The sequence below is a fragment of the Elephas maximus genome, chromosome 11 (assembly GCF_024166365.1).
Source record: "Elephas maximus indicus isolate mEleMax1 chromosome 11, mEleMax1 primary haplotype, whole genome shotgun sequence".
Taxonomy (NCBI): Eukaryota; Metazoa; Chordata; class Mammalia; order Proboscidea; family Elephantidae; genus Elephas; species Elephas maximus.
In genome coordinates this window covers 26,986,384-27,011,463 of record NC_064829.1, presented here as the reverse complement: position 1 = coordinate 27,011,463, position 25,080 = coordinate 26,986,384, and the positions used below count along the sequence as shown (strand labels likewise).

Below are 25,080 nucleotides of genomic sequence, written 5' to 3'. Positions count from 1 at the left end.
AAATATTCTATAACCTGCGCTGTTCAATACAGTAGCCACTAGCCTCATGCAGTTATTAAGCTCTTGAAATGTGGCTAGTATGCTGGAGGAACTGAATTTTTAGTTTCATTTAATTTTAATTAGATAGTCACAGCAGCTCTAGTAAACAGGTAAAACTTTCCAAGACAAGGAAACAACATGAGCCAAGCCATTGTTAGGGGTATGCTCAGGATATTTAAGCAAGAGAGATAATTGACTGGCTTGTCTAGAAAAGGGATTTTGTATTAGATTATCATGGCATCAGATTATGAAGAGCCTTTAAGAGGACTGAGGAAATGAGATTTCATGGCACATATTAATGGTTGCCTAATCAAGCCATTTCCTGACCTTCTTCATTATTAACCACTCCAGAGTTTTTGCATGCTCACCTCAGAGAACTGACCCTTCCCCAGCCTTTTGGATGAATTTTGATTATTCTAAGCCACTCATTGTAATTCCATTTCTCTTGTCAGTAATATTAGCATGTGATAAATTCTGCCTGATGATATTTAGGATGCATGTGTGTGTGGATAAACTCTTTAAAAGTGTTTTACCTGAAGAAAAAGAACTTTTTTCTGACTCCAGTCAAGGCTATGTGAGGATGTGAGGCTTGGGCTTGCTGCTGACATCTTGGGATAATGGAAAAGACAAGCTGGGAGACAAAGACCAACATACTGAGGATGGCAGAGAATAACCACAAGAACATGGGTCTTTGATGACATCATCGAGCACCTGAATTAGTCCCAGAATTGCCCTCTCCCTCAGACTTTTGGAAACCCTGGTGGCATAGTGGTTAAGTGCTACGGCTGCTAACCAAGAGGTCAGCAATTCAAATCTGCCAGGCGCTCCTTGGAAACATTATGGGGCAGTTCTACTCTGTTCTATAGGGTCGCTATGAGTCGGACTCGGCTTGATGGCAGCGGGAGGGGGGCTCAGACTTTTCTGTGACTGAGAAAAGCTCATTACTGTTTAACACCTTTAGCCTTTGGTTTTGTTACACGCAGCTGACAGCATTCTGGGGGACTAATGTTTAGTGCACCATCCTTTGGTAAGTGCTGAAGTAGGCAACTGGTAGTCACTGAAGGCATTTGATCAAGGTTGGAGACTGATACAAAACAATGTTCAAGACTTAAAGATGACATGCATGAAAAACAGATCAGAAGAACGGAATGGGAGAGTAAAGCAGACTAACTTAAAAGGCCTGAAAGTCAAAGTTATCAAAATATTTTTAAATATTAGGAAAGTATTACTAGCATATAAAATCATTAATGCATGTAGATAAATACTTGAAGCAAAATTGGGGAAACAGCTTATTTGTATGTGATGTTTCTTTTCTGATTTTTTATATTGTTTCCATATGTTATTATTCCTACCTAAAATTTAAACAAATTTAAGAAAGTATAATTTTTCCAAACGTTGTATATTGAATAGTTTTTATAGTCTTACCCACCAGGCGCTCCTTGGAAACTCTATGGGGCAGTTCTATCCTGTCCTATAAGATTGAAAATGAAAAAACTCTTGAAATATGATTTCTCTACATTAGCTGCAGTTACCAGAACAGGAAAAACCAAACCCATTGCCATCGAGTCGATTCCAACTCATAGCAACACTACAAGACAGAGTAGAACTGCCCCATAGGTTTTCCAAGGAGCAGCTTGTGGATTCAAACTGCCGACCTTTTGGTTAGCAGTCATAGCTCTTAACTACTGCACCGCCTGGGCTCCTAGCTGCAATTAAAGGTATGCAAAGATACCGAGAAGCAATGTGGCAAACCAGAAAGCATGCAGGACTAGCTGGGTGACCTTGGACAAGTCAAGTAGGCCCTGCGGCGCTGTTTCATAAGTGGACTGAGTTCCAGCTCTAAAATTCAACAAAGCTCCTCTTTCAAATGGAAGGAAACACTTTTGAATAAAAAAAAAATGTCATGCAATTGATACCGATATTTAATTTTCTGATCTCTGTTCTCACTCTTTGGCTTATGAACTGATTTTGAAAGGGAATAAAAGTCAATCTCCTCAAAATCTCCAAGGAAACCAAAAACCCTGGAAAATAATTGTGTTCTTTTATATCTTTAAAGTAACTTTGGGGGAAAAAAAAGTTTCTGCATAGATTTCCAATAAATAAACAAACTAGTTCTGAAAATGGTAGTGTGGATTAAAGTTTTCTATTAATAAGTAGGTCTCAAGTGATAGTTTATTATTATTTTTAACCTGTATTTCCAAACAACCAATAAGGCTAAGCATTTTTCATATTTATTGACCATTTAGAAGTGTGCTCTTGTGAATTACACTGCCTAGTTATATCTTCTGTAAAATATTTTAAAATTATGTTTTTCAATATATTTTTATTGTCATTTTGTAAGAGTTTCCTAACACCAGAGATGGTAGCCCTTTAACTGCATATGTACAGATTGTTTTCCAATCGAACACGTGTCTATAGTATTTGTTTACTGTTCTTTTTTACTTTGAAAAATATTTTTAAATTGTGTAATTAGATATGCCTTTTAATAGGAAGCCCAGGTGGAGTAGCGGTTAAGTGCTATGGCAGCTTACCAAAAGGTTGGCAGTTTGAATCTACCAGGTGCTCCTTGGAAACTCCATGGTGCAGTTCTACTCTGTCCTATAGTGCCACTATGAGACGGAATTGACTCGACAGCAATGGGTTTGGTTGGGTTTTGTATCTTCTAACATAAGACGTCTAGTTTCTTGTCTAGTTAAAATAAATGCCCTTCAATAAAGTCATGGTTGTTTAACTACAGAATAGCCATACTACAGAATCCTATGTAGCCATTAAAAATAAAAAGCATGAATAAGAGCTATACCAGATGATGTAGAGGTATGCCCACAGTTTTATTAGCTGAAAAAAGAAAGGCAATCATAGATAGATACATTTAGATATAATCTTTATGTATCTATCTTTCAGTCTCTTACATACGACCATATTTTATGTCTATATCTATCTAGTCATACCTCTAAGTCAATTCATATAGCACTTATTCATTCTTAATGGCTACATAAGACTCTATAGTATGGATATCTCCTAGTTAAACAATCATTTCTTTTTGAAGGGCATTTATTTTAACTAAACAAGGAATCAGAAGTTACATGTTAAAAGATAAAAAATCTACTGCTGTTGAGACGATTCTGACTCATAGCGACACTATAGGGCTAGGCAGAACTGCTCCACAGGGTTTCCAAGGCTGTAATCTTTAGGGAAGCAGACTGCCACATCCTTCTCTGATGGAGTGGCTGGCGGGTTTGAACTGCTGACCTTTTGGTTAGCAGTCAAGCACTTAACTACTGTACTACCAGGGTTCCTTATATTAAAGGATAGGCATATCTAGTTACACAATTTAAAAACATTTTTGCAAAGCACATAGAACCATAAACAAGTACCACAGACAAATTTTTTACATATACACACACACATGAAATATCATAGCACATAATATAATGATAAAATATATATAATACTTATTTGTTGAGATGAAGAAAAAGGTGTAAAGGGGGAAAATGATAGGCCCCTTGAATTTCTTAAAAGAAGTTATTATATACATATTTTTAAAACAAAACATCTCATTTATGTAAAATCATTTATGTTAGTGAATATATATAAAAATGCACAGAGACGCATAAAAGAATGACCACAAAAATATTAACGGTAATTAACTTAGGATGGTTAGATATCAAGAAGAATGGAAAAGGAAAAAGAGGTGGAAAAAGAAAACACAAGGAAAAAAACAAATAAGCAAATTTAAATTCACCCTTTCCAAGAAGCAGAAGAGACTGGATGGGAAGTAGAACCGTCAAGAGAAAAGGTTCCCCCATCCTCTGATGTAGTTAAGAATTATGGTAAAAGTCTTACAGTTCCCTGATAACTCCATAGAGATGTATACATATATCATCATAAAGTGACAGTTTTATTCATTAAAAATGTAGGAAATAAATGAGACATCATACCAATTACATCTTCTCTTCACATAATGACCTATACAGGCTGTGGTGACAACCTTATGCATGCCTATTCTATGAAAACAGAATTTATACAGTGATAAATTTAAGGAGTGGTTCTAAGACTTTTATGTCCATAAAGGTACCTGAGAAGATTGCTAAAATGTACATTCCTAGGTCTCACTCAAGAAACTCTTATTCTGTAGTCTAGAGACCAATAATCCGTATTTAACAAGCACCTGGGGCAAGAGGCAGGTATGGACAGATGACATTGAAATGCAATGAAATTAAGGATGTTTGATCTCTTTACAAACTATTAACCCAAGAATTTGAAGAGTATGGTACGCTAGAGAGAACACGCAATTTTTAAGTAAAAAGATCTGGATTACCTCTCTGACCTAACCCTCCACTCACTCCCTGGCCTGCCTCTCTAGTTCAGCTGCACAGGGAACGTCCCAGTTACCCCTCTAACAACAGGCTAGAATATTCTTCCCCCTGATTCCAATGACTGAGTCCCTCACCTCCTTCAGATTTTTACTCAGGTTGTTCCTTCTCAGTGAGACTTTCCCTAGATTCCCTCTTGTAGACGGAGAATCACAACTCAGATCTCACTTTCTAATTCTCCTTTCTGCTTTATTTTCCTCTTTAGCAAGTCTTGTTATCTAAAATAAAATACATTTTACTCATTTTGTTCTGCTTATTGTTTGATAACCATGAGGACAAGATATTTGTCAGTTTCTTAACTGCAGCATCCCCAGCACCTGGAACAGTGCCTGGACAGAGTTCAGGGAGATTTAACTTGGCCAGGATAAAACAAATGAAGCTGGAGAGATTCAGTGATAGGAGCCAGATACAGCCAGTAGGTGGAGAACAGATTCCTAGACCCTACCAGAGATTCTCATTTAGTAGTCTGGCATGGGGCCTGGTTTTTGGATTTCTAACAAGAACCCAGGTGATATTGATGCAACCTAGAGAGTTAGCCAATTCTACTATGTAAAAAGAGCTGTAGGTTGAAAAGGGAAAGGCTGGTTATAATGGTGTGTATTTGTTGGAAAAGATGGAAAGACAAGAAGAGAAAAACTGTTTCCCCAACTCTATGTACCTAAGCTATCTACCCAAGTATATAAAATGATTCTACAACAGGGATGTTTTCACTTAATATATCATGGATACTTAACCACAGCCTAATTTTTAATAACAGCATGGTGTTGAGGTTGTTTCCAATTTTTTACTCGTATGAATAATGTGCCAGATAGTATTTTTGATACATGCATTGTGCGTTTGTCTAATTATTTCTTTATAATAAATTTCTAGGTGGGAAATTTCTGAGTCAAAGATTTTAAAACTAGTGTTGCCCAAGAGAAATTTCTTCAGTGATGGAAATGTTCTATATCTACACAGTCCAATAAAGTAGACACCAGCCACATGTAGCTATTGTGCAGTTGAAATTTTGCACTCAACTGCGCAGTGACTAGGTGTAACTGAGAAGCTAAATCTTTAATTTTCTATAATGGTAATTAATTTCAATAGCCACATGTGGCTATGGGCCATATTGGATGGCACAGGTACAGACATTTAAAGTTTCAGTAAAACTGAAAAAAACAAACCCGTTTCCGTTGAGTTGATTCTGACTCATGGCAATCCTATAGGACAGGGTAGAACTGCCCCACAGGTTTCCAAGGAGCAGCTGGTGGGTTTTGAACCGCCGACCTTCTGGTTAGCAGCTGAGCTCTTAACTACTGTGCCACCAGGGCTCAAAAGTCTCGATACATGATGCCAAATTGCTCTCCAGAAAAGTTGTAATTATCTGCCATCATCATTAGAGTAGGAGAATAACCTTTTTTTTTTTTACCCAATTGCCACACTAGGTATTATCAACCTGTTGAATCTTCCTAATCTGACAGTTGAAAAATGTTTGTATATGTTTGAGCAGTATTAAAATGCATTTCTTCGATTACTAGTAATCCTGAATGGGCTTTTTTCTTCTGTCATCACATTCACTCATTTGCAAATATTTTCACCCATATTACTTAACCCACAGGTTAGAAATTATCTGGCTTGTTGATCTGTTTGGTTGGGCCCATGTGTTTTTCTTTAGTTTATTGCCAATATTTAAGTTCACATAAAATTTTAACTTCTAGCTTCATTTGAAAAATCAGATGATCTGACAACAGTGAACCACACTCCCAAAGGGCAACAATCAGTGGCACCTTAAGGAATCCCATCATCTTCAGACTTTCTTGTTCACCAGAACTCATCACCCCCTATTATTTTACAGGTGGCCTGCCTCACTCAGATCACCTGCTTGACCCCTGCAGGCATCGGAGTTTACAACTCCTGCTCTAAATTAAAACTGGACAGGTTAAAAGGCAAACAACAGCTAATAATAATAGCTTTTATTTCATGTTTACATGCAAAAGTGATTTTATGCTATTTCTGGAATATTTTATAACTAATATTTAACTAGTACAACAATAGTTTTCCAGTGGTGGTTGAAGTTCTTACTCCCTAGAGCAGTCGCTCAGCCTCAGAAGGGTTGTTAAAATAGTCTGGTAGGCCCCACCCCTAGAGTTTCTGATTCAGTAGGCTGGGGTGGGCTCCAAGAATTTGTACCTAACTGCACCTGCGCTCTAAGTGCTACTCCACACTGAGGCCAGGTTTTCTCAAAGATGGATGCTCTCAGAAGAGAGGTGATAATATGTAATTTTGACAACATAATGTGAATTTGTAGACCCTTTTACTTCCAAACATGCTTGCATTTACTATTTTCATCTTCACAACAGAAGAAGTTTGGTAATTTGAATAATAATTATAGTTATTAACTCTATTTTACAGGAGAAAGTAAGGCACAGGAGTTAAGAAACACTCCTAATCACACAATAGTTAGAACGGCCACAACAAGCAGTTTCCTAACTCCTAACCTTGGTAACTCCTAACCTTGGTAACTCCTAACCTTGGTAACTCCTAACCTTGGTAACCCCTAAACCTTGGTAACACAGGCAAACATGGCCAAGACACATCTGGAGCTTACTCCTGCACACTGGTACCACAAAAATAGAAACACTCCCAGAGGAACAAAGAAGACAATACAAGACATGGTTCAGAGCAACAAATATTAGTGGATCATGCGCTAATCTGTGCTAAGCATGGCTACAGTCACTGCTGTAGGGACTGTTAAGGACATTCATACAGAGTATACAGGAAAATACAAATAAAATTTGGAACCACAACCTTGAAAAGATAAGTGAAGTCTCTCTATTATAAACAAGACGAAAGTAAATACACTGAAGGGAAAGGTAAAACCAAAACCAAATCTGCTGCTGCCGAGTTGATTCTGACTCACAGGGACCCTACAGGACAGGACAGAACTGCCCCGTAGGGTTTCCAAGGAGCGCCTGGTGGATTTGAACTGCTGACCTTTTGGTTAGTAGCCCCTCTTAACCACTACGCCGCCAGGATTTCCTGAAGGGATAGGTGGTAGGGGTAAATTCAGAGTCGGGTTGAAGAGAGGCTCCCTGTAGGAGCTTTACATTTGGACTTGGAGGAGTTGCTATCACCGGTCATTCAAGAACGGGAGGGAGGGAAGGTAGCCTTACAGGATAGGGAGCCCTCCTGGGGCTCAACAGCATGAAGAGCTGCTGTTATCCATGCCGGGTGTGTGTTTGTCAGAAACATCAGGGCTGCTGCACTGCAGAACTTACCAGGGCATGCTTTTGTGTAGTCTGAATTACCCTGACGATGTAAGAACTCAAGTCAGAAGGCATAACTTCATTTGCAGCCGTTTGTAGCCAAAAGATAACTTGAAATTTTCTTTTTCCCAAGTTTTGAGAAGCATTCCTGCTAAAAGTCTACCAGATTATGATCACAAGAATGCTAATCATAAATCAGCCCTTCAAGGGAAAAAAAGAGAGGACTGCACTTTCACTGAAATAAAATTTATATATGATATTACGCTTCATTAATTAATTAATTTTAATAGCTACTTTTCTAAGATTATTTTAATAGCTAATAAAGATTACCAATTTATTTGAAAAGGCCTATAGAAAATTTGGTTTATTCTTCATCGGTGTTGTTGTAACTGTCTTCTCCTACATGTCTATCTCCTAGTCTAGGTCAAAACAGTGGCAAAAAAAAAAAAAATCCTTTCACTTGCAGAAGGGTAAAGAAATGCAAATTAAAACAAAGGGATATAATTTTACACTAACCAAATTAGCAACAATAACATAAATGTTTTAAAATAACAAACACACACACATATTGTTAGTGACAGTATACATTTACATAACCCTTTTGGAAGGTAATTTGGAAATGACCAGAAATCTAGAAATTTCCCAATAAAAATAAGAACTAATATTATATACATGTTTTCATAAAGCTAACATTTATTCATGTTTTCACATGTTATTGCTTTTTATCTTAACAACTTTGTAGAGAGCTATTACTATACCATTTTACACATTCGGAAGCTAAAGTTCTGAGAAAATTAATTACTTGCCCAATATTGCCAATAAGTGATTGTGGCAGGTTTTGAATCCAGAACTTTCAATTTTCAATTCCACATATTGCAACTACACTGACCTGCCTCTCTAGGGGGAAAAATCCCAAGGAAATTTTTTTCTTTTTTTAAGAATAAATTATGTGACAGACTGACTTGATTTGTAAACATTCACTTGAAGCTCAATAAAAGTTAAAATAAATAAATAAATAAATTACATTCATGAGACTCATCATTTTTAAAAAAATACTGGGAAACTTAAAACAGAAAGGGTTAAGTAAATTAGGGGACACCGAATGGATACACTACTATAAAATTATCAGAAATAATAGGAAGTAAACTACAGAAAAATGTTCAGGGAAAAAATCAAAATAAAAACATGATAAGACAGCTGTAAAAAATATATTCATATGGCAAGACTGGGAAAGGAACAGGGAAAATAGAAACTATTACCATTTTGGAAGAATTTTCCTACTAGTACTTAATTTTCTTTCCTTTTTGTCAGTTTGTCAGTCAATCAAGACTACTCTAAGCACCCTTAAAAATCTATTCTTCTCGTTCACATTCTTAGCACCCCAATCAAAAAATTCCTAAAACTTCACTATATTTTTATTACAGACATTCAAAATAATTGCATAACATTCTGCATCAGTGGTTCTGAAGCTTCAAGTATGAGATCTTCATCTTAACATCAACGAGTTTTGCAACCACCACGTAAACGTTTGCACTTTTGAAATTCCTTGAGGTCGTACATGGTGACCAAAATCAACTCTTTTTAGTCTCACAACCTTGCAGTCACTCCTCAGCTCCCCACACCCTTCCAGGAATAATTAGCCCAGAGGTTGCAGGTGTTCTAGAGATTAGAAAAGTTTCCTACTAAGAACATGATCTTTGAGTGAATACTTACGTAGTAACTAAAATATCCTGGCTGAAAGGGATATTCATAATCTAAATGCTTATGAAAATAACAGATTAAATTATGTCAAGTCCCTTTGAAGTAGATAAATGAAATCTTCCACATTACCAAAAAGAAAAGTAAGAGTCAGAGTAATTTCCCCTGAAAATGGCACCGTGAGTTGGGAAGAAAATTAGCTCTCCTTAGCCATAGAAGGTGACACACAGAGGCCCATTCAGCCCAGCATTTGGCCTCTAACAGCGACATAAACAGACATTTTGTGAGAAAGTGAGTAGCTGTTCTCCAGCAAGATCAAATTCATTAAGAAGAGGAATGTAGTTTAAACTTCTCTAACTTTTCTCTTTACGAATCTATCATTCAGGAATTTTTTTTTGTCATCCCATTGTCTAATACCCTCAGATCCAACTGGATTATCCTTAGCCATTCTTAGGATACCTACAGAAATACTATTTTAATCACAGAATTTGGGAGTTAGAAGGATCCTTAGAAGCCGAGTAGTTCAATTCCTTTATTTAACAAGGGGGCTGGGGGGAAGTATTTATGGCAGTTTATGGCAAATCCAGACCAGGAACTAAGAGACCAAATATATTAAACTTGGCCTCCATATTTCTCCCTCACTATTAAAAACTTTGTATTATGTCATGTCAACACGAGTATACACACAGCCTTTCAATGTTTTCAGATACACATTACACTGGATGGAGCAAACTTCGTCCTCTACGTTATGAAGAGTTCCAAAATGGAGGGAAAATTCAACAAAGGTTACAAAAACCAGAGCAGTGTTACGGGTGGGGGTGGGGGGGCTGGATAACAGTTTGATAGTTATCCACTGAATACTTGTTCTAAGATTTTTAGCACTCTATAACTCTTCTTGGAAACCCGGGTGGCATAGTGGTTAAGTGCTACGGCTGCTAACCAAAGGGTCGGCAGTTTGAATCCGCCAGGCGCTCCTTGGAAACTCTATGGGGCAGTTCTACTCTGCCCTATAGGGTCGCTATTGGGTCGCTATGAGTCGGAATCGACTTCATGGCACTGGGTTTATAACTCTTCTTCACGGGAGAAAGATGTAGCAGTCTGCTCCCATAAAGATTTACAGCTTTGGAAGCCCTATAGGGCAGTTCTACTCTGTCCTAAAGGGTCACTATGAGTGGCAATCGACTCAGCCACAATGGGTTTTAACTGATCTTCAACTTAATAAATTTCTACTCTAGGCCAAATAAAGGGTCTGATGTCATCACGAATGGATATCAAATTAATAGCCATCACCACTGATACATGGTTCTGTCTTTGCTAATACTCAATTCCTTTCCTCCTCTGTTTCCATAATGTAATTCCATTTTAATGAGATTTATGGAAGGATATACCAGAAACTGACAACGGCGGTTGCTTCTGGGAGGAGGACTAGGGTATCGGAATAGGGAGTAGAAGAGAGAAGGCTTACTTTACACTGTCTACCCTTCGCTCTTTGAAATTTTTACCCTTTGCATATTACTTCTCAATATTCATTAAGGTTTCCCTTTAAATGCATGTCTATATGCATGTAGTTTTATCACTAAGCATTTCCATGAAAATTATTTTTCAATCTTTCCTCTTTTAAATAAGTTTTCAGTATTGCATTCTGTAAAATCTCATGGAAATTTTCAGAAAGAAAAACAACCAACACAGTCTCCTAAGCCTCAAAGCAGAATTCCAGGGTTGAAAATATAAGAAAATGTACAGACGAATGAGAGACTTTTAAGAGGGCATTTAGTTCAAAAGCCATTTGAGGAAAAGCTCTTCCCCACATTTAAATGGCCAGGTTTTAAAATGGGGTGCGCTGGGGTTTTAATGGGATTTCACTTCTCAAAGGAAAAAAAAAACTAATAGTGTGAAATGTAGAAATTAATATTTAGTTTCTAAAAAAAAAAAAAATTTTTTTTTATGTTCCCAGCTGGGGACAGAGGGCAGGGCGTGGGTGGGTAAGGACCTTGCAGCAGTCGGGTCCATGGAAGAAAGGAGGACGGTGGAGGAGTTTGTTCAGGATGCGTCCGCCTCATTTGGAGGCAGCTGTTGCCCCTGTGCAGGTGAACGTTACATGGGCTCCGTTTAACTAAGAAACCCCACGCACTGAATCCATACAGATGATATTCATTTAATGGATCTCAGAAGAAGGACTGAGGAAATTGATTTACTTTAATAAACCGCCTCATCATCATCCTTGCCCAGCCAGGGCACATCTCACCTCCCTGTCTACTTGTGTCAGGGTCTGCTGTCAACACAACCCTTTGTGTTCCATTCATAAAGAGTGGTCCTCAGCCACTCACAGAAAAATGGGAATGATGGCCGAAAGACACGCGCGCGTGCTTGTGACGAAGTGACATTTGGTGTGAAGAGACCAGTGGACACTCAGCAAACGCCGAGCCACCTCTGGATGCTCTCAACTTTCCCAAGCTGAGCTCTGCCCATCCTCTCCCTGCTGACCTCCGCGCCTCCCTACCTGCAGTTCGCAGCCCTATCGACCTTCTCACAGCCCCCCGGGCTCCAGGAGACTGGTCCCGGGCGCGCCCCCTCGCCGCCTGCTCCTGGGCGCTCACCGCGTCGCTGGCACGACGCAGCTTCCCTCATCCCACACTCAGGCTTCCTCGCTCCCGCCACAAAGGCAGAGAGTAAAGCCCAGGGTGACAGGCCTTTGGCCTTCAGGAGCAGACAGCACGGGCTAGGTCCTTTCAGTGGGGTGACACGAGGCGACGGGAAGAGAACGGGTTCCGATTAGGGGCTGGCACTGGCGCCGACCGTCGCCACACAAACACACTCACATTCACACCCCCGCTCCACCTTTCTATTGCTCCAGAAAAAGTCAGCCTCAGCGCTTCCCCGCGCAGACAGGGCTGTCCACAGCCCGCCAAAGGGCAACTCCTGACCGGCAGAAGCGAGCGCCCGCACCGGGCTCGCGTCCTCTCACCTTCCCGCCCTCCCCGCGTCCGTGCCGCGAGTCCCCGCAGCCGCTCACCTGGCCGTGGTGGGGCGCGAGGGCAAAGGACCAGGGATGGCCCTCGCCTCTGCCGGGGCTCGTCTCCCCACCCCCAGTCGCGGTCCCACGGCTGCGCTCCGCTGGGTCTGGCCGCCCTGCTCCGAGGTGTTAGCGCCGCCGGCGGCTGGCGTCTCTCTGGCAGGCGCGCTCACCGCGCGCTCAGTTCCCGGGGCGGAGCGAGGCGGCGGCCGCCGAGGCTAGAGGCGGATTCCTCAGGTGCTGCCCCTCCCGCTTCCCCCAGAACCTCCGCGGCAGGGACCCCAGCACCCCTGCCCGCCCCCGCCCCGCCTCTCGCCCTCCTGCGGCCTCGGTGCCCAGGACTGGCCTTCAGGGCTCCCTGGACCTCCTCGAAAGTAGCGGGCGCCCATTTCCCTTCCCGCCCCCTCCAAAAACGCCCCCGCCCAGACTGTGGAGCCCTTAGTAAGCGGGCCTCACGCCTCCATTTCCAAACTCCACCGCACAAATGATGTGTGTGGCCACTGTGCGGTGTGGTGGGGTGGGAGTCTTCTGGAAAAGAGGATTGTCCCCAACTGCTATTAACGCGCGCAGCCAAGGAGAGAAATGATTTTCTCGCCGAGTCTGCGTTCATTCACAGAGTGCTCTTCCCTGTGCGCGACTGCTTTTCTCTGTTCCCTGGACGGCGCTTAAAGAACCCGACGCGTGGACTCGGCCTGGGCAATGGTGGGTCAAAAACCCTTGGCCTTTTGTACGAAGGAGGGTAGGGCGGGGGCAGGATGCGGACAAAACCAAACCAACCCGGAGCTCCGAGCCGAGCAGACTTTTGCACCTTCCGGACGAGCACGCCTTCGGCAGCAGACCCGGGCTCCGCGCTCAGGCCAGAGGCTCAGGGACCCTGCCGGCTCGCCATGGCTCTTCCCGAGCCTCCCGGGACCAAAGGAGAAGCTCCGCCCTAGGTGCAGCCTCTTCCAGCGGCCCCGGTCCTGGACGGGTGCTGCGGGGCCTGGGAGTGACTGAGAATTAGTTCTACTTATGGTTTTTGTTATTAGAGATGTAGCTCCATTTTTTAAACTGTAACTTGCCAGGGATGTGCGACTACACCCCTTGATGAATTTGAATGCCCACCCTCTGGAAGAAGCTCCATGCAGCATGGTGGAAGAGTCTGGGTAAAGAAGAGTTGATCAGCATGTTCGTGGGAGTGGGGGAGGCTATGGTTAAGTGCGGGGCCGAGTCCTCCGTGGGCTGGTATCAGTCTATTGTTACGGTATCATTGTCAAAGACAGTTTAAAGACAATGTCAATTAAGCTAGATCTTATATGATCTCTCAGTCACTAGGGTTTGTTTGCCTGCCTTGCCTTGCTTTTTTCTTTTTTTTTAATAATGAAATATATTTTTTTCCCTTTTCTTTTTTGCTCAACGCAGAGGTAACTGACTGTAATCGCTGAAGTCTGGAACCACCAGAAAATAACTGAAGGCATAATTCAGTCTTAACTAGCAAAAGTGAGATTGGGTTTGGTTGGATTATCTTTTCTCTCCCCACTGGGAAGACATACTTAGCAGCCATTTAAAAAAAAAAAAAAATGTTTGTCTAGCTACTTGTGGGGATAAGAAACTGAAATGTGATTTTTATTTTGCTTTACAATTGAATCCCTATTGTCTGGCCTTTAAAAACACGTAGAAATATTTTTACATGCCATGAGGGCAGGAAACGTGGCACTCTTAATCACTGCTGTATGCCCACAGTTTGGGGTCTTGCACACAGTAGAGGCATAATAAATAAAATCAATATGGTTTTAAGTAACTGTAACATAGGAAAGTACAGATGATCAGCAGTATGGCTCAGCTCATCAAAATAATCCAGTGTTACCAGACTTACCAGGAACTGGCCATGCATGTGGTCAAGATAGTACATAGAAGCCAGAGATTTCAAGTTTACCGTGTGACTGTAAACTAAGTTCACAAGAAGTTAAAGCAGGTGAGAATCTCTTGAAAAATTAAATCCTTCACAAGGTCTATGGAGTTGGGGGGGGGAGGGACAACTTCCATTTTAAAGATAAGGAAACTGGGAACAATGAGCAGCCTTAAAGTAAAACCGTAGTGCACTTTTCTCTCGGTTTAGTTCAAGGACCATTCGTTGAGTGCCAAGCACAGCTAGACTCTGGACTTGTAAGGGCAAACATAGCGCATTCCCTCAAGGACCTCAGTCTAATACTGTAGAGCTCTGATATTTGTTCTTCATTAAACACATTTATTGAGCACCTACTGTGTGCCAGATGGTGTGCTAGGAACTGGTGACTCCTCGGTAAACAAGACAAATCCCTATAAAGATTAAAAATTAATGACAGTACTCCAATCCATCTATATTCTAGTAGATTGAAAAAGGTTCAGTGTCTCCTTCATGAGATAATACATTCGCTTATCTGGAGTTTATGTGTGTATACGACTTGTCTCCCCTTTAGGGTTCATCATGCCCAGTAGACTTCTGTGATTATAAAATATAATAGGGTTAAGAGTCAACACTCTGGAGGTAGGCCCCATAGTTTTGAATCCTGGCTCTAAGACTTACCTGTTATGTGACCTTGGCCAAGTTACTCCACTCTATCTTAGCGTCCCCATTTGTAAAATAAACATGTCTCAGGGAGTGGATATGTGGATAGAGAATGCATGGTGCCTGGCACCCTGTTAAATGTTAACTGCTATCGTTATTGTCTGTGGAGTCCCTGCGTGGTGCAAAAGGTTAAAATGCTCAGCTGCTAGCCAAAATGTTGAAGGTTCAAGTCCACTTTGAGATGCCTCAGAAGAAAGGCCTGACAATCTATTGAAAAAGCAGCCATTGAAAACCCTATGGAGCACAGTTCTACTCTGACACGCAGGGAATCACCACGAGCTATAGTCAACTCAGCAGCAACTGGTACCGTTGCCTGAGAGTTCCTCCACTTTCCCCCATAATCCTGTTGCTATCCAGTCAATTCCAGCTCACAGTGACCCTATAACAGAGTAAAACTGTCCCATAGGGTTTCTAAGGAGCAGCTGGTGGATTTGAACTGCTGGCCTTTTGGTTAGCAGCCAAGCTCTTAACTACTACCCCACCAAGGCTCCTCCCTCATAATAAAAAAACCAAACCCCTTGCTGTCTAATCAATTCCAACTCATGTTTCCCAAATGCTTCTCCATAGATGGGCTGCGTCAGAACCTTGAGTCCACTGAAGAATATGAGGCTCACAGCACTCAGGACCCATATATATAATAGAATCGGGGCTTCCAACCCCTGGTGAGAATTTGCATTTCCACCCCAGATATACTGAATCAAAATCTATGTTTTAACAGGATCCCCAGGTGATTCTTGTGTATAATAGATTTTTGAGACCCACTGCTCTACTAGTGGAGGAGTCCTGGTGGCACAGTGGTTGAAGTGCCCAGCTTCTAACTGAACCCAACACTGATCTTCATGGGAGAAAGATGTGGCAGTCTGTTCTTGTAAAGATTTACAGCCTTGGAAACCCCACAGGCCAGTTCTACTCTGTCCCATACAGGTCGCTATGGGTCAGAATCGACTTGAGGGCAGTGGGTTTGAATTTTCAGTTTGGCTCTACTAGTGTTTCTCAGAATTGGTCCCTAACCAGCAGCATTAGCATCGCCTGGGAACTTGTTAGAAATGCAAATTCTTAGCAGGGCTTCGAACCAAACAAACTGGTTTGAAGCCCTGAATAGAATCCTTCTAAGTGGTTATTGTGAAGATCATCTGCCTTGCAACGGGGTAAGTTCTATAACTGCATCCTGGTTCTACTCTCAAGGATGAACGCCCTTGTGTGCTCACTTCTGTGGCCCTTGGCTACATGCTCTGGAAGTTCCTCCTTGTTCATTCTACTCCATGGCCGCACCTGAAGTGGGCATTGAGAAGTAAGCTCTCCTTGGAGACTTCACAGTTTTTATAGCACATTTCCAGCTGGCACACGTTTCGGGTTCTGAGGCTTCCTTTACAGTTAAAATTTGTGGCTGATTTGACCATACAGTTCTTTCAAACACTTAAGCAGGACACATGAGTTCCATGTGTCGGTAATCACACCCCAAGTTTTTTCCTGGGCATAGTTTCATATGCTTTATTTCCTTGCTTCTTTGCCCTGTGATTCTTTCTCTCAACTTAAAGTTTGAGGTTTGATGGCCCGGTATCCCTGTGTACCACCATAACCATCCATCCCACTCACAGCCAGTTTACTGGAGGGGAAATCAGCCTCCAACCTACCACCACAATTCTCAGAGTATAAGACCCACTATGGGGAATTGAATAGTGGTGTCTCTAATTGCAGATGAAATGCCAGGTACCAATATTGAATCTTCCCTTAAAAATATGACCAGATAATAATAAAAATAATAAAAAAAAAATCACTAAACATAAAGAAAGAATCGACCAATTAAAAGGTGAGGATCAAATTAGAGGAGCCATCACCCTCTAAAATGGAATTAATACAGGAAAATATAATAATATAATAAATGCATTTCTCACATTCTTTCTGCCTCCCAATTTTATTAGTAAATCATTATTTTTACATAATGACATTTATATTTTGTTCTAAAGCTCTAGTTTACCCAGTTTTAGCTTTATATGTAAATGATTCAATGCTGATGACCACCTATCCAGTATTTTACTGTGTTTTCAGTAAAGTTTATTATAAATGTATATTTTGCTTTTGATGCAGATTTTGCTATTACTTATCTTTTCCATGTCTTTTCTAAGATCTGCTGGCTTTCTTGATGCTATTTTATAATGTCCTTTTTAAATACTTGTACTTTTTTTTTTTATCTCCTTGTAGATGCTTTTAATTGTGAGATCATAACTGTGACATTTTAGAGACTATACAGAACTGTGTGGTACAAACGGTTTGCACTTGACTACTAACCTAAAGTTTGGCTGTTTGAACCCACCCAGCAGTGTGGTGGAAGAAAGGTCTGGCGATCTGTTTCCAGTCCTGCACCATCCTCATATCGTTGACATGCTCGAGCCCATTGTTGCAGCCCCTGTGTCAGTCCATTTTGTTGAGGGTCTTCCTCATTTTCACCGACGCTCCACTTTACCAAGCATGATGTCCTTCTCCAGAGGGGCTGATCCCTCCTGATAACATATCCAAAATATGTGAGACATAGTCTCCCAATCCTTGCTTCTAAGGAGCATTCTGGTTGCACTTCTTCCAAGACAGATTTGTTAGTTCTTTTGGTAGTCCATAGTATATTCAATATTCTTGACCAACACAATTCAAAGGCATCAGTCTTTCTTCAGTCTTCCTTATTCATTGTCCAGCTTTCACATGCATATGAGGCAACTGTAAACACCAAGGCTTGGGTCAGGCGCACCTTAGTCTTTAAAGTAACATCTTTGCTTTTAAACAGTTTAAAAAGGTCTTTTGCAGCTGATTTGCCCTATGCAATGTGTCTTTTGATTTCTTGACTGCTGCTTCCATGGGTGTTGATTGTGGATCCAAGTAAGATGAAATCCTTGTCAACTTCAATCTTTTCTCCATTAATCATGATGTTGCTTATTGGTCCACTTGTGAGGATTTTTATTTTCTTTATGTTGAGGTATAATCTGTACCGAAGGCTATAGTCTTTGATCTTTATCAGTAAATACTTCAAGTTCTCTTCACTTTCAGCAAGCAAGGTTGTGTCATCTGCATAACACAGGTTGTTAATGAGTCTTCCTCCAATCCTAATGCCCAATTCTTCTTCATATAGTCCAGCTTCTCGTATTATTTCCTCAGCATACAGATTGAATAAGTATGGTGAAAGGATACAACCCTGACACACACCTTTCCTGACTTTAAACCACACAGTATCCCCTTGTTTTGTTCAAACGACTGCCTCTCGATCTATGTATATGTTCCTCATGAGCACAATTAAGTGTTCTGGAATTCCCATTCTTCGCAATATTAGCCATAATTTTTTATGATCCACGCAGTCAAATGCCTTTGCATAGTCAATAAACCACAGGTAGACATCTCTGGTATCCTCTGTTTTCAGCCAGGATCCATCTGACTTCAGCAATGCTATCCCTTTTTCCACATCCCCTCTTGAATCCTTGAATTTCTGGCAGTTCCCTGTCAATATACTGTTGCAGCTGCTTTTGAAAGATCTGCAGCAAAATTTTACTTGCATGTGATATTAATGATATTGTATGATAATTTACACATTCAGTTGGATCACTTTTCTTGAGAATAAGCATAAATATAGATCTCTTCCAGTTGGTTGGCCAGGTAGCTGTCTTCCGAATTTCTTGGCATCCCTGAGTGAGCACTTCCAGCACTGCATCTGTTTGTTGAAACATCTCAATTGGTATTCCGTGAATTCCTGGAGCCTTGTTTTTTGGTGATGCCTTCAGGGCAGCTTGGACTTCTTCCGTCAGTACCATAGTTCCTGATCACACTCTACCTCTTGAAGGGGCAAACATTGACCAATTCTTTTCAGTACAGTGACTCTGTGTATTGCTTCCATATTCTTTTGAAGTTTTGTGTGTTATTTAATATTTTTCCCATAGAAGCCTTCAGTGTTGCAACTTGAGGCTTGAATTTTTTCTTCAGGTCTTTCTTTCAGTTTGAGAAATGAAGAGTGTATTCTTCCCTTTGGTTTTCTATCTCCAGGTGTTTGAAAATGTCATTATAATACTTTACTTTTTCTTCTCGAGCCGCCCTTTGGAACATTCTGTTCAACTCTTTTACTTCATCATTTCTTCCTTTCACTTCAGCTACTCAACGGTCAAGAGCAAGGTGCAGAGTCTGTTCTGACATCCATTTTGTTCTTTTCTTTCTTTCCTGTTTTTTTTAATGACTTTTTGCTTTCTTCATGTATGATGTCCTTGATGTCATTCCACAATTCATCTGGTCTTCAGTCATTAGTGTTCAAAGCGTCAAATCTATTCTTTAGATATACTCAAGGTTGTACATTCACTCTCATGGACTTGTTCTAATTTTCTTGTTTCTGCTTGAACTTGCATATGAGTAATTGATGGTCTGTCCTGCAGTCAGCTTCTGGTCTTGTTCTGACTGATGATATTGAGCTTTTCCATCATCTCTTTCCACAGATACAGTCAATTTGATTCCTGTATATTCCATCTGGCAAGGTGCATGTATATAGTTGCCGTTTATGTTGTTGAAAAAAGGTATTTGCAATGAAGAAGTTGTTGGTCTTGCAAAATTCAGTCATGCAACCTCCAGCATTGTTTCTATCACCAAGGCCATATTTTCCAAGTTCCGATCCTTCTTCTTTGTTTCCAACTTTCGCATCCCAATCACTAGTAATTATCAATGCATCCTGATTGCATGTTCAATCAATTTCAGACTGCAGAAGTTGGTAAAAATCTTCAAATTCTTCATCTTTGGCATTAGTGGTTGGTGCATAAATTTGAATAATAGTTGTATTAACTGGTCTTCCTTGAAGGTGTATGGATATTATCCTATCACTGACAACATTGTACTTCAGGATAGATCTTGAAATGTTCTTTTTGATGATGAATGCAATGCCATTCCTCTTCAAGTTGTCATTCCCAGCATAGTAAACCATATGATTGTCCGATTCAGAATGGCCAACATCAGCCCATTTCAGCTCACTAATGTCTAGGATATCCATTTTTACATGTTCCATTTCATTTTTGATGATTTCCAATTTTCCTAAATTCATACTTTGTACATTCCACATTCCAATTATAAACAGATGTTTGCAGCTGTTTCTTTTCATTTTGAGTTATGCCATATCAGCAAATGAATGCCCCAAAAGCTTGACTCCATCCAAATCAAGGTCAACTCTACTTTGAGGAGGCAGCTCTTTCTCAGTTGTATTTTGAGTGCCTTCCAACCATAGGGGCTCATCTTTGGCACTATATCAGACAACATTCCACTGCTCTTCATAAGGTTTTCACTTCCTAATTCTTTTTAGAAGTAGATCGCTGCATTGTTCTTCCTAGTCTGTCAGTCTGGAAGCTCAGCTGAAACCTGTCCACCACGGGTGACCCTGCTGGTATTTGAATACCGGTGGCATAGCTTCCAGCATCACAGCAATACTTAAGCCCCCACAGTAAGACAGGCTGACAGATGTGTGGGGTATATATATAAATGCTTCACTGGTTTTGCTTCTCTAGAGAATCCAGCCTAAGATAATATGGGTAATGAATAATCTCGCTACCATTTACTGAAGAATATATCTCCCCCCACTGATTTGAATTTCCCCTGTACCACTTATCACGTTTCCGTATATGCACAAATCTATTTCTGGGCTCTCTATTATCCTGCCATTTTAAAACAAAGTTCAACCATTGACTTCTCATATACTATTAAACTCCTTTAAATCAGCCTTGTCCTTTAAATGAGCCTTGTATTATCAAAAGGAACAATGGTGGCACAGTGGTTAAAGCACTTGACTGTTAACCAAAAGGTCTGCAGTTTGAACCCACCAGCCACTCTGTGGCAGAAAGATGTGGCAGTCTGCTTCTGTAAAGGTTTACAGCCTTGGAAACCCTTGGGGCAGTTCTACTCTGTCTTATAGATTCCCTATGAATCAAAATCGACTTGACGGCAATGAGTTTTTGTTTGTATTATCAATCCTTTTAATTGCCAAACCCAATAGATCTTAGTTTCTATTCTTTTCAACTTCAAGGCAGTATTTAATACATCACAATTTCATTCCCCTTCACAGTCTCCTACTTTAGTTTTTGTTGCTCTGTTCTTGCTTGGTTATCTTCTTACTCTTCCTCTTCTGTCTCTTTTGATAACTCTTCTGAGATCTCTCCTCTCTATATATTTGTTTCTTTGACACTTTCATATCTTCAATTACTATCACCTCTTTCTAGCTTAACTAGCTCAACTAGCTCAGAGCAAGGTTCACCTCTCTAACTGATGGTTAGATATTTCTACTTGTTTGGCCCCTTCTTCCATTCAATATGGTGCCTTGAACTCAAGATGTCAAAAACTAACTTTTTGCCTAGTCTAAAGCCATCTTTATTAGGAAACCAGCTTCAGAACCCAGGGTTTTAAATTAGATTCTTCACCTCCCCTTGTCTAGCACCTTGAATCAGGGGCAAATACTACAGATACTTAGTCAGCTTTGCTTGTCTCAAATAATCCTCACTTTCTCTTTTTGATTCTCTCCTTCTAGTTCAGGATTTTGAGAGAATATCACAAGAGGCCCAGGAAAATGAATATCGTTCAGTTTTCAAATCATCAGAAATAGATAATTAAAAATATAGGCACAGACTAAAAGCTACTATTCTAACCTGACGGGGTTTTAACATTTGTATACTAAAGGAGAAGAGATTTGATGGTCTACCTTCAGGACTAAAACATCTCAAAGGAAAGTGTCTCAAGGAGGCTTCATATCTATGACTTTCTTAGGGATGGCATAATAATTAAGACCGTTGAGAACTTTAAGTCTTAACAGCCTAACTTGACAACTCCAGGAACTAGAAAGAGAAGAATAAACTAGGCCTAAACCTACCAGAGGAAAGGAAATAACAAAGATCAGAGCAGAAGTAAAATAAAAGAGAAAAGACAGTAGAGAGTATCAATGAAACCAGATGTTGATAATTTGAAAAGGTCAATAAAATTGACAAACCTTTAGCTAGACTGACAAAGAAAAGAAGAGAAAAGATGCAAATAACCAAAATAAAAAATGAGAGAGTCAATATTACAACTGACCCAATAGAAATAAAGAGAACTATGACAGAATATTATGAACAACTATATGACAAATTGGATAACTTGGAAAACCTTAGAAGTGTGCAGCCTACCCAGACTGGGTCAAGAAGAAATAGTCTCAATAGACCCATAACAGGTGAAGAGATTGAATCAGTGATCAAAAACCTCCCACAAAAAAAAGTCCTGGACCAGATGGTTTCACTGGGGAATTCTACCAAACATTTAGAGAAGAATTGACACCAACATTGTTTAAACTCTTCCAAAATAGAGAGAAGGAAGAAATACTCCCTAATTTATTCCATGAAAAAAACATAACCCTGATACCTAAACCTGACAAAGACAACACAAAAAAGAAAACTACAGGCCAATATCTCTTATGAATATAAATGCAAAAATCCTTATCAAAATACTAGTGAACAGAATCCAACACCATATTAAAAGTCATACATCATGTCCAAGTAGGATTTATTCCAGGAATGCAGGAATGGTTCAATATTAGAAAATCAATCAATGTAATACACCACATTGATAGAAGAAAGGAAAAAAACCACATGATCATCTCTATGAATGCAGAGAAAGCGTTTGATAAAATCCAGCACCCTTTCTTGTTGAAAACCCTAAAGAAGATTGGAACAGAAGGGAAATTCCTCAATATGCTTCAGGGCATATACAAAAAGCCAACAGCCAACATTATACTTAATGGAGAAAGACTGAGAGCTTTCCTCTTGAAATTGGGAACAAGACAAGGGTGTCCACTATCACCACTTCTATTCAATATTGTAGCAGAAGTCTTAGCCAGAGCAATAAGACAGGAAAAAGAAATAAATGTATCCAGATTGGAAAACAAGTAAAATTATGTCTCTTCGTGGATTATATAACAGAAAATCCCAAAAAGTCCACAAGAAAACTTCTAGAGCTAATAGAGGAATTTAGCAGAGCTGCAGGGTATAAGGTCAACAAACAAAAATCACTTGGGTTTTTCTACACCAGCAATGAGAAATCTGAAGGGAAATTAGAGAAACAATTCCATTTACAATAGCATCTAAGAGAATAAAATACTTAGGAATAACTCTAACCGGGGATGTGAAGAACTTACAGAATGAAAAATATAAAGCACTGCTGAAAGAGATTAAAGAAAACTTACATAAATGGAGGGATGCTCCATGTTCATAGAATGGAAGACTTAATATTGTTAAAATGTCAATACTACCCAAAGTGATCTACAGATTCAGTGCAATCCCAATAAGAATTCCAACAGCCTTCTTTACAGAAATCCAATCCTCAAATTTATGTGGAAAGGCAAGAGGCCCCAAATAGCTAAAACAATGCTGAAAGAGAAGAACAAAGTAGGAGGACACATACTTCCTGATTTTATAATACAGTGTACAGCTACAGTAATCAAAACAACCTTGTACTGCTATAACAACAGATGAAATAGAATTGAGAGTCCAGAAATAAGCTCACACATTTATGGTCACCTGATTTTTGACAAGGGTGCTAGGTCCATTTGATGGGGAAAGAAGAGTCTCTTCAATAAATGGTGGTGGGAAAATTGGATTTTCACAAGCAAAAAAATGAAACAGGGTCCTCGCCTCATGCCACCCACCAAAACACATTCAAAATGGATTAAGGACCTAAATGTGCAAGTCAAATCATAAAATTCTTAGAAGAACCAGCAGGGGCAATGCTGTCAGAACTAGCTTTCAACAATGGATTATCTAATATAGTAACAAAAGCACAGAGAGCAAAAAGTCAAAATAAATAAATGAAACCTCATAAAAATTAAAACATTTTGTCCATCAAAAGATGTTACCAAAAAAGTGAAAAGACAAGCTACCAACTGGGAGAATATCTTTGGAAACCATATATCCAAGAAGAATCTAATAACCAAAATATATATAAAACTTAGACACTTAACAAGAAAATGACAAATAACCCAATCACGAAATGGGTGAAGGGCTTGAGTAGCCCTTTCACTGAAGAGGGCATTCAAATGGGCACAAAACACATGAAAAGATGCTCAGCATCATTAGCCAACAGAGAGATGCAAAGCCACAATGAGGTACCATTACAGTCCCACTAGGATGGCTAAGATTAAATAAATAAATAAACACATGTTGGCGAGGATGTGGGGAAATTGGAACTCTTTATCTATTGCTGGTGGGAATGCAAAACGGTACAGCCACTGTGGAAAACTGTGGCGGTTCCTCAAAAAACTGAAAACAGAACTACCGTTATGATCCAGCAATTCCACCCTAGATATATACCAAAAAGACTTGAAAGCAGAGACTTAAGCAGAGGCTTGTACACCAATGTTCTTTGCAGTACTATTCACAACAGCCAAAAGTGGAAACAAATGCCCATCAACAGAAGAATAGATAAACAAAATGTGGTAATGCATACAATGGAATACTATTCAGCTAGTAGGAGAAATGAAGTCTTAAATCATGCTGTAGCAGGAATGGAACTTGAAGACATCATGCTGAGTGAGATAAGCCAATCACAAAAGGACAAATATTGTATGACCTCACTTATATTAAAAGAACAAGAAAAGGCAAATGTAAAGAGGCCAAAGTTTATTAGTGGTTGCCAGGAGCAGGAAGGAAGGAGAAAAGGGGTTTAATGGTGATGGAAAAATCATATTGATTAAGGGTAGGGTTGCACAGCTGATTAAGTGCTGTTAATAAGTTATACATCTGTAAAAAGTTGAATTGGCAAAAGTTGTGTAATATATTTACAGCAATGACAAAAAAAGTAGAAGCTGAGGCTGCTTATGTACAACCAAATACCTCATGGGATTTGGTTTCTTGGTTTGGAGGTTTAGGGTTCTGGTTTCATGGGACATCCCCATAAATTTGCCTAGTAACATGTTCAGTGCTCCTTTTCTACCTCCTAGTTCATTGTGTAGTGCCTGGGGTCTTAAAAGCTTGCTAGTGGCCATCCAAGGCAAAACTACTGGTCTCTATTCACCTGGAACAACAGAAGAAGGAGAGTTGGGGATAGGAAGAGGATATGGAATGTGTGGCTAATTGCCTCCTTTGCCATGAAACCAGAAGAACT

The 25,080-nt window shown here is 40.0% G+C and overlaps 1 protein-coding gene across 6 annotated transcripts in view; it reads right to left on the bottom strand.

The window, feature by feature from the left end:
* GREB1L (GREB1 like retinoic acid receptor coactivator) overlaps positions 1 to 13,271 on the bottom strand; it is a 335,431-nt gene extending 322,160 nt beyond the window's left edge. For 5 of the 6 annotated variants that reach the window (XM_049901919.1, XM_049901924.1, XM_049901926.1 and 2 more), the window contains exon 1: positions 12,369 to 12,597. The gene's annotated coding sequence lies outside the window, so the exon portion shown is untranslated. Of the gene's footprint in view, positions 1 to 12,368; positions 12,598 to 13,145 lie in introns of those variants that run through there. The other variant, XM_049901927.1, reaches the window with a different exon arrangement.
* Positions 13,272 to 25,080: the final 11,809 nt, after the last annotated feature.